Genomic DNA, 10,621 nt, shown 5'->3' with positions numbered 1-10,621 from the left:
AGCAGAGTACATTGTTATGTAAGCATTTGAATTGATTTTAGGTTTTTTTTAAAGTAGATACTGGGCTGTCTTTTTTCAAGGTTGCCATTTTAAACATATTAAGACTTGTCTGCCTTTCTCTCAGATTGCCTTGTTTTAAAAGTCATATAAAGTAAGTTTCTTGTGGAAGTAATGGGCATTTGTCTATCATTTCCAATACAGAAGTAGAAAAGGTTGCATCAAACAATATATAAGAGACGAAGCAAACAATATATAAGAGATGCTATGGGATTTAAACCTTGTTTTAATGTTTTTGGCTGTTGATTTTAAAAACTTTTGAACAAGGCAAATGGTTTTATTGTCTGCCAAAGATTTCTCTATTTTTGGTAAATGCTTTTTAAAGCTGTATGAATGGTTCTGCTCATGCAAGGGATATGTAATTCATAAGTAGATGTTTTGCATGCAATATAATTCGTTCCTTTAAGGATTTAATATTCATGGATTTGAAAGTTCCTCTTGTTTGAAGGGAAGCATGTGGGTCAAAAACAGTCTCGATACATGTACTTTAATACATTCTCTCTAAGGTTTTTATCAAGCACACTTGGCATATCCAAGTGATCTTTCAAACGGTGTTCTTTAATTAAGGGCAATCTTGCAATATGGGTGGGGGAATGTATAGTGAGGGTAGAAAGAAATTATCCTAGCAGGAATACTGAATGCATTGGGATTGTGCTTGAGGTGGACGGGGAAATCGCAGGGTGGGGGGGATGTGGTTTTGAAATGGGAATATTTTGTGGGAGTTTATGAGATCCATAATGTGCATGGCAGCTGCAATATATCTCTGCTTTCAAGAGAATGAATTGGATATGAAATCATTTGACCACAGCAATGCATGGGGATGAGCTTTCTAAGTGTTGATTCATTTTTACAACTTTGTAGTAGGTTTTGTACAACAGGGAGCCTATTTATGAACATAACAATGTGCTGCTCACGTAGATATGTGAAGATGTACCAGAGGAACTAGATGTTGATGTGCCAGGTTTACCAGAGCGAGCTATCAATATATTCTTGCCCAGATTATTTCAGGTAAATACCATTGGAGAATTTGTTCTAGATTGTTGATAGCATTACATAGTTGTTTTGTCAGGATTTGATGGGAAACTAGCATAACTCATTATCAAAGGAGAATGCTTTATGTTGGTTTCAACTTCCAACTAAGCTCCAATGTATTTACAACCTTTTAATTGCTTTGCAGTTCTTCCAGTCACCTCATGTTTCTCTCAGGAAACTAGCACTTAGCTCCGTAAATCAATCTATTGTGTTTATGCCGACAGTAAGTTTCTCTGTAACCACAATGCAATGTGAAATAACAGTCAGGGTCTAACTGTCTACATATCTTTATGCTGTTAAACAAATGCATTGTATTATATTCAATAAGAAAGTTAATTGTTTCTAAGGTTTATATTTTTGTGCATGCAGGCCTTGTTAATATCAATGGATCAATATCTTCAGGGCCTATTTACTCTTTCTCAGGATCCTGCTCCTGAAGTGAGGAAACTGGTCAGTTATCGTTATTTATCTGCCATTATCTTTGCTCTTTGTATAACGTTGGTCCTTTCATCCTAGTGCATGCAGAAATTACAAAGATCTATATTGTTGGATTAATATCTTGTGCATGTTCAATCATCAACTAGTGAAAACATTGGTTGTAGAAGAGAACACGAGAATGGTGAGACACTAAGGTTAGACAGGTGTTTGTGTGGTTATTCCATGTGCTATTTTTGCTGCATCAACTATCCCAATAAATGACAAAATGTTGAGCTTTGCAAATTGCCTTGGCTGTTGAAGATGAATTTCTGCGGATTGTTTATCTTCAAGAATTGTAACTGCTATTAGTTGCATCCTCAATTCAGGAGCTCTGCTATTCCAGTCAGAAAGTGAAATACCAGAGTTCTATTTCAAGTGAGTAGCTTCTTAGAAGCTAGGAAAAACTCTTAGCTGACATTGAGGCGCAACTTGGGAAGGTGATATATGGTGTATTATTGTTGCAATGGCAGGGGATGGATTTTTATTGCTGGTTGGACCAAAAGAAATTGATGCAAATCGATATTAACTACTTATTGATAATTTTTCCCACTGAGTTCCCTGAGGTTGAGTATATTTCTTTCCTTGCTTATCAAAGAGTATTGATTCCTTTTCAATTTCAACATTCTGGATAACCAAATCTAGTTCTCTGTAATCATTGCAAAAGGGAGTCCATTATCATGTAGGGTTTGAATTGTTATTATCCTCTTGTTGCATGCTAATCTTGATCATCTCGTTCAGCTTCTAAGGTTCTTAGTGGCCTATCCTTTTCAGATCTTTTGACTAACACTATATCTCTCCAATCTTGTAGGAAGGTCATCAAACTCTCCCTTTTATCTGCCATGGTTGGCTAGGATTAAAATTTCAAAGGGAGTAGCCAGAGGCATGTCTTATTTACATGAAAGGAAGTTTGTTCATGCAAATATTAATCCAAGCAACATCCTTCTAGGCTTTGACATGGAGCCATACATAGCATATTTTGGGCTAGAAAAGCTACTGGACATTGCCAATGTCAAGTATAGTAGCTCTGCTATCCACCTAAGGAACCTTGAAGGTATATTTTCAGGGAGAAAACGCTCCACTGGCTCCTGCCATAGCCTGTAAACAACACCTGATTTGCTGAGCAGTCCAGGCACATCCAAGAACTTTGTATCTCCTTACCAGGCCCCAGAGGCATTGAAAAATCTCAAACCCAACCAAAAGTGGGATGTTTATTCCTTTGGGGTTATTTTTCTGGAAATTCTTACTGGGAAGCCACCTTCAGATAAGGATTTTATAGCATGCGGTCAAAACTTTGGTGATGACAAGCATCGCCTTTTGCACATCATAGATCCTACTCTTCAACCAGAGGTTGAAGGAAGGGAAGAAATCTCAGTGTCTGTGGGGATTGCATTGAATTGTGCTTCTGCTTCCCCTCAAAAGAGACCATCAATGAAGGAGGCATTGCATTTTCTAGAAAAAATGCCATCATCCACAACCGATTAACCAATTCTTTCTTCCTATGTATCATCCTTGCTTTGACATAAGTTGGACAGAGATGAGGACTTACACCCACATTCCGTATTCAACAACTCTACTTAGACATTGCCATAACTGACATAGACACCTCTATGATTGGGAGTCAGACAAACTCTGTTGTCAACTCAGCTGCTTATGAAATCTCTAGAGTCTTCTTAAAAATTTCAGTATTCTACAGTTGAGGATTGTAGCAAAACTCAGGGATCAAACTTAACTCCATGCTTATGAGGCATCCACGTTCTCACAGTTTACTTGCAGCTCATTCTCAGTTTTAATGGGAAGGTGATATATGGTGTATTATTGTTGCAGTGGCAGGGGATGGATTTTAATTGCTGGTTGGACCAAAAGAAATTGATGCAAATCAATATTGAAAATTAGATTTATTGGTTCAGCTATAGTTTGCATATACAAAGAAGAAACTGCTCCTTTTTTAGGTTAGAATATTTATATATACATGTTCATCTCAGCAACAAATGATAATCTATCAAAACCATGAGTGCCACACAACTTCCTTCATAAGCCTTCTTAGGAAGACCATGAAATAAGACAAGTGACCCTGTGCTTGTATTTGTATCTTATTCTACATAACATCTTCTTACTTAGCTAGAGAACAATTGGCTGCAGCATTTATATAAGTTTCTATGGAATGTTTCTGCTGTTATATATTGAACAGGTCCATTATACCGTATTATTGGATTTTGCAGAGTCTATCCCTGTTTTCTCTTCTTTAGAATATATATCAACCCTTTTGTTTTGTTTCAAGGATATGTTGCAGTTTATTTCATTTCTCTTTTATCTTTAAGATGGATATTTATCTTTTTTATCACCACGTTCTCTGTGGTTCATTTAAATTGGATATTTGTCATTTTGTTCACTGGGTTCTCTGTATTTTGTTATAACTAGTTATTGATAATTTTGCCCACTGAGTTCCCTGAGGTCGAGTATAATGCTTTCCTTGCTTATCAAAGAGTGTTGATTCCTTTTCAATTTCAGCGTTCTGGATAACCAAATCCAGTTCTTTGTAATCATTGCAAAAGGGAGTCCATTATCATGTAGGGTTTGAATTGTTATTCTCCTCGTGTTGCATGCTAATCTTAATCATCTTGTTCAGCTTCTAAGGTTCTTAGTGGCCTATCCTTTTCAGATCCTTTGACTAACGCTATATCTCTCTAATCTTGTAGGATGGTCATCAAACTCTCCCTTTTATCTGCCATGGTTGGCCAGGATTGAAATTGCAAAGGGAGTAGCCAGAGGCCTGGCTTATTTACATGAAAGGAAGTTTGTTCATGCAAATATTAAGCCAAGCAACATCCTTCTGGGCTTTGACATGGAGCCATACATAGCAGATTTTGGGCTAGAAAAACTACTGGATACTGCCAATGTCAAGTATAGTAGCTCTGCTATCCACCTAAGGAACCTTGAAGGTATATTTTCAGGGAGCAAACGCTCAGCTCCCGCAATAGCCTGCAAACAATGTTTTAATTTAGAATAGAATTATCATGGTAAATTGGTATAAGAATATTAGTAGAAAAAATCACCTAGTTATAAGCCTAAATATTGGCAAAGGCTAATTCTTCATGTGGCATAATCAATTAGCCATGTTATCTTGCTACATGATGCAAAAAAATGACCCATGGATCCTAATACTTTTTAGGGCTCTTTTTCAATTCAATAGGCTTTTCTTCTTCTTCTTCTTCTTCCTGAGATGGTAAAGATAATGACTCAAGAATGACTCTAAGCTTACTAGATAACCAAATTCTCAACATACCTTGCAATGCATATTTGTTACACCTCTATTATAGACCAAGACAAATGTAACAAATCAATGTACACTAGTGCATCAATATGATTGTTTTCACATAAGGCTTGATCATTAAAAGGAAATTAAGGTTTGTACCTTTTGGGACAATTGCTAGTATAGTCAACATCAGAGAAAATACAAACGACCCAGAATATGAGAGAAAATACAAATGACCTAGATCCATCCAAACCTTGAAAGTTTGTTCATGAACTCTCTGAATCTGGTATAAAATGTGTGCTGTATTTGAAACTTCAATTTGCCATTAAATTAATGGGACATGAATTCCCACAAAGCAGTTCAAAAATGTGCAATTAAGTTGAGCTTTCATCTTGTCATTCAATTGATGGACACTCAATATTAAATATAAGATAAATATATAGGAGTAGCATGTGAGTGTTAGATTTATAAAGAAGATTCTTTTTATTATCAATAAAAATATAGATAGTTAGTTTCATTTTAAAGGGTTATAAATATGAGTTATAAATACAAGACTTAATAGGTTGTAAATATTTAAAGTGTTGTAAATATGAGTTATTAATTGTTTTTACTCAAAATCTGATAAATAACAATTTAGAAATTTCTTTTTAATTGAGTGACTTAAATTCATGTTTCTTTAGGTTGAAGGTAAAGCCACTAAAGTGCAAAAATTGTGATGCCAATAATTAGAGGGATTGTCATCATGGGGTGATAAGAAATTTAATATTCCAAGAAGAGGAGGTAGTAATAGATTCTAAATAAATTAGCAATGCAACAACATAAATGTTTGCAACAAATTTAGAGAGATCCACCTTGTTGAATAATGCACACACTACATGGATAATGGATTTCCGCACTTTATGCCTTACGGCGTTTTCTTTGCAACATCTGGTGCAAATGCTAGTTATAACCTTTGATCAACACACATGAAATCAAAGGTTTGTTATATAATATATAATGTTTGTAACCTATCACGGTGGCAAATTTAAAAAAACAACAGAAATGGTTATCGACGTTTCCAAATATCAACGAACGGTTTTATATGGTTAACAAAATTAAAAACAATTCGATATTGGTTTTAAACAAAAATAGGTATGGTCGTACGGTTTAACCGTCAGACCAACCCAAACCCCAAGATTTGTCAACAATGCACCAACCAACAAGCCCAGGCAAGGAGATTTATTTAGTTTTCCCTTTACAAAATATTAATACGGGCACTTCCTCATTCGACAAGGATAAACGGGTGGAGGTCGAGCCAACCCAAACAACGAGGAATTGTGAGGAAGGAGCTGAAACCCAAAGTGATGGAACCATGAGATGGAACCGTACGTGGGCGTAGTTTTGAGACATATATCAGGGAATATTTTCTAAGAATATTCTTCGTATATTTTTTTTACGCTGTAAAGAATCTAAAATATTCCCTGAGCTGCCAAAATTACATGCGGCAGAATGTGGCTAGATTATACTTATTTTAACCAAAATTTCACAAGGATCACAATGGTGTAGTCAATTTTTCCATTTGAGTAGTGGATTTTATGAGTCATGGAAGGAATTCAATTTCTTCATTAGTTGTTGGGCATGAAGTTCGAGACAACAATGTGCCCTTCATAAGTGGGTCATGTTTATAATACAAAATATTAGGAAGACGAGGCAAATTCACTGGTGCTATCACTATTGTGATTTGAGTAGTTGAATTTCAAGTCACTCCTAAGATGGAGGTATAATACTATATTTTTCCATGTACTTGTCTTTCTTTTTGATGAGATGAATGAAGCGACCTTCCCACTATTGAAGCAAGGCCTGGGGATGTAGTCCACACTAGACGAACTCCTTTATCAAACTTTTGTGTGCATCGTATTTATGGTCTCATTTATGTTGTTTATTCTTTAATGTTTGCACATATGGTTTTTACATGCTATTTTATGCAATTCCACTGACATCAACCAAAGAAAACATATTGGATAATTCTGGTAACTTAGAGATTTCAGATCAATTATAGAGGCACACTAGTGCATGGTAAAGTGCTTGTGTAGTAAATGTTTTTCCTGTGCCTGCACCCCCACTGATAAACAAGTAGAAGGGCTTTCTTGGATTGTCTTTTTCCATAGTAATAATTGTTTTAATATTGAATTTTATTCTTGATTTAGTTGTCTCCTAATTTCAAGATATGCCAATGTGTAAGAAAAATGATGTTTAATGAATTCATTGGTCTTTGTATGTCCAATTTGAATGTTTCTAAATTGCATTTTTTCTTGTAGGTCATGTTGAATATCATATTTTTCAATGGAACATTAGTGTCATCTTCCAATGGAAAGTGAGGCATAAATATCTCCTCATTTTTGGATGCAACTATAGTAGAAGCAACATCAATATCACCCCATGGCCGGATTAAATGGGAAAATCATTTTTCAATGACATTGACAATATGTCATTGCAACAAGTATGCCTCAATCCATGTTACATTATCCTTTTTTAATGTGTATTTAGATTTTCTATATGGGATGTAGAGCATCATTTTTTCTCTATAATGGTTTTCTGGTTCTTTGTGTTCATTGTATCAAATCAACCATATGGCACATTGGCATTTTATTTTCTTCATTGTTGTTTTTGTGGTTGAATAAGAAACACATTCCTCCTAACAAATATTCTCAAGTTCAATGGGTCACGTGACATACTTATCAATGGTTGTCATCTAGAGAATATATTTAGAGTTGTCAAGCTCTTGCTACAACATAATAGGCCTTTTCAACATGTATGTTTGTTTTTCAATTAGAGTAGTGTTAATGAAATTTGTCTTTCTAGAGGATAAGTACAAGGGAAACAAGAAAACAATGTGCACTACTTATTGAATTGACATTTGTTACATATTTAACAATGTGTTTCCAAGTTTACGAATTGTTTGAAATTTGTTGTCTCCATTACACATGCAATTTTCTCAAATTTGTTTGAAAACATATGTCATTGAGGTGTTCATATTTGTCATATAGGAGTTGTAGTACATTGTTGTGGAATAGGAATCTAATATGAATTGAGAATATATGTTTGCTTGCCACAATGGTGGGATTTTTTTTGCAAATCCATTTATCCACACATCACGAGGGTTTCATCTGAGAAGTACGATAGGATGAGTGACAAAAGCTCGTAGGAGCGTCATGTATTCCTTTTTTGAAATGCCAAGATCAGCCAGAAAAATGTCAAATGTTATATTTTCTATATAGGCTTTGTTTTGTAGAAGAGAAGAAAGTTTGTTTTCCACTGCTTGAATGCCATTGCTTTCATTGGACAAAGGTTGCAAGATACATCTTTCATCAATTGGTGGAAAAGGGAAGCCAAAACTACAAGTATAATGTTTATGCTTTTTGCAACTTTTTGCGTGATGATGGGTTTGAATTTGAATAATTTTTTTGGCAACATTGTTAAATCACAAGTCAAATAATGATCAATGAAATCTATAACATCAACATCAACGAAATGCTGATATATTGGTGCACCTTGAATCCAAAAAAAATCCATGCTCATGCTCTATCCCTCTACTTTGGAACTCTGTGATAAAGAAATGATCTCACACTTGACTAAACAATTCATTGTTTTTTGCAACAAGGGTACATAGCGTTGAGACTCTGTCTATAATATCTACTACAAACTATTGGATGACACCTGACCAATGTGTCGATGCATTCATCAACAAAGTTGCTATTGTGATTTGTTCCAAAGTTGGATCTTTGTTTTTTCAAGGCATTTGTCAATGGATCCCAAAGATGTTTACTACTTGTGAATGTGACAAAGAAGGCTGGTGGGCCAAGTTGTCATATCATTGCAAATATGTCTTTTCGAATGTGTTTAAAGTAGTCAGGATATGTGCGAATGATTTTCAAACATTGATACATGATTGGTTATAATTTTATGCTTTTTAGTTTTGTTAAAATTTATAAGTTATGATTTTTATTTATTTATTTATTTATTTTGGGGATAATATGAAATATATTATGATGTAAATATTTGAATGTTTATTAATATTTATTGTTCATTTAATTTATATGGTTATACTGCCCGGATGCGGGTGTCCTCGAGGTGCATTTAAGGCAGGTTAACTCTCCGCCGGCAGCTGTCTTCGCACCTGGCAATCCGGCACAGCTCCCACAAACTCATCGCGATTGATATGAATGCAATGAGGTACAGGCTGATGGTTAAGCATTCGAAAATGAATGCGCGCCCTGTTCGAGATCCCGCGCAGGCTGTTTTATTCATGGCTCAGCTTCTGGTTCTGGCTATCGCTCTCATCAGCTCCTTCCATATCCGTCTGCTTTTTTTCCCGCATCCCTGTTTCGCTCTGGCCGCTTGGGGGCTTATCCAGAATCTGTTCTCTACCTGGTTCGCCCACTCTTGGCCCTATTCTGTCTGGTCTTGCTTAATCCCCTTCTCAGGTCTCTCTGTTAGTTTGAAGATGGTGCGACGCCGTGGTGTTTCTCGCCGTGGAGGCACCAGTGGTAATCGTGGTCGTGCTTCTCAGCCTGCCCCCCAGAATATCATTCCGCTGGCTTCGGCTTCCCCACCCTCTCCGCCCTCTGATCATGGCAGGCCCTTCCCGCACAACTCTTTCCAAACCACCCGTTTCAAATTTCACAGTCGGCTCAATAAACCCGTTCTATCAGCCAGCATTACGGTTATCTTGGCTGAGGAGGAGGATAAGCCCAATAGCTCTGTTCATACCACAACGTCTCAGTCTCAGGACGACAGTGTGCTTCAGGGAGACGTGGTTGGAACTGTGTTCAATTTTGACAATGTGCATGAAGAGGGGATTGTGCCTGAGGCACCTCAGCCTCCAGTTGATTCTACACAGCGCAATTTGCCTATGGTTGAACCGTAGCACCCTTCTGGTGGCAATATGAATCTGGAAGCTCCTCCAGGTGGCGGCGACATGGGAGATGGGGACAATGCTGTCGACATGTGGATGGGCTCTCCTAGCTAGGTGGAAAAGGACGCTCCGGACTCTCTGAAACATGCTTGATTTCTTCAGTACAGTGCACACTGATGGCAGTCTCCCTTCTGGTCTTTATATCATTTTGCTATGCTTCTCTGGATTATGTCAATTCTGTTCTATTTCAAGTCCTGGTTAGGTATCAATACTAGCCATTATAGTCTAATGAGTTGTATCAGGTCATGGCTCAGAAAACCATTGTTTTTGCTAAATTTTGTATATGGCTATTAGGGCAGAATGATTATTAGTAATGCCATAGTCCTCGATAGTTTTGCAGTGATGTTCACAACTTTGGTTTGCACTTTTGTTTGTAAGGGATCTGGAAAACATGTCTTAAGTCTTCTTAATCCCGGGATTTTTGTCACAGGGGTATATATCTATCAAGATATCTGGTTGAGGGATGGCTTCAGCCTCCTCAGAGGTCTTAACCTCTCTGTAAATATTTTTTCTCTTTTTTAATAGATTTAGCCTTTACGTAGATTTTTTTTTTTATATGGTTATACTAATATATATAAAATAAAGTAAAATCTATGGATATAAATATCAACTTTCTAAAATTGCTTTTAACTTTAGTTAAAATCTTTACCTCTAGCTCAAATAAGGATGCTCAATCCTTGTTGAAAAATGCACCGATAAATTCTCAATTTGATTTTTCCTTGATTAAATTGAGAAAATTCGAATTCCAACATCAGTAGGCAACTTGGATCAAGTTAAAGTGTGTGACATGGCTTGTGTCCCCTAGTTTACTCAGTAAATTTGAGTTGGAGGAGTTAGAGTTCAATTAA

Source organism: Pinus tabuliformis, chromosome 5_2 (assembly GCF_031772625.1).
Source record: "Pinus tabuliformis cultivar Carrire ecotype Pingquan chromosome 5_2, CPIR1, whole genome shotgun sequence".
NCBI lineage: Eukaryota > Viridiplantae > Streptophyta > Pinopsida > Pinales > Pinaceae > Pinus > Pinus tabuliformis.
Note: the sequence above shows the minus strand (reverse complement) of the source record.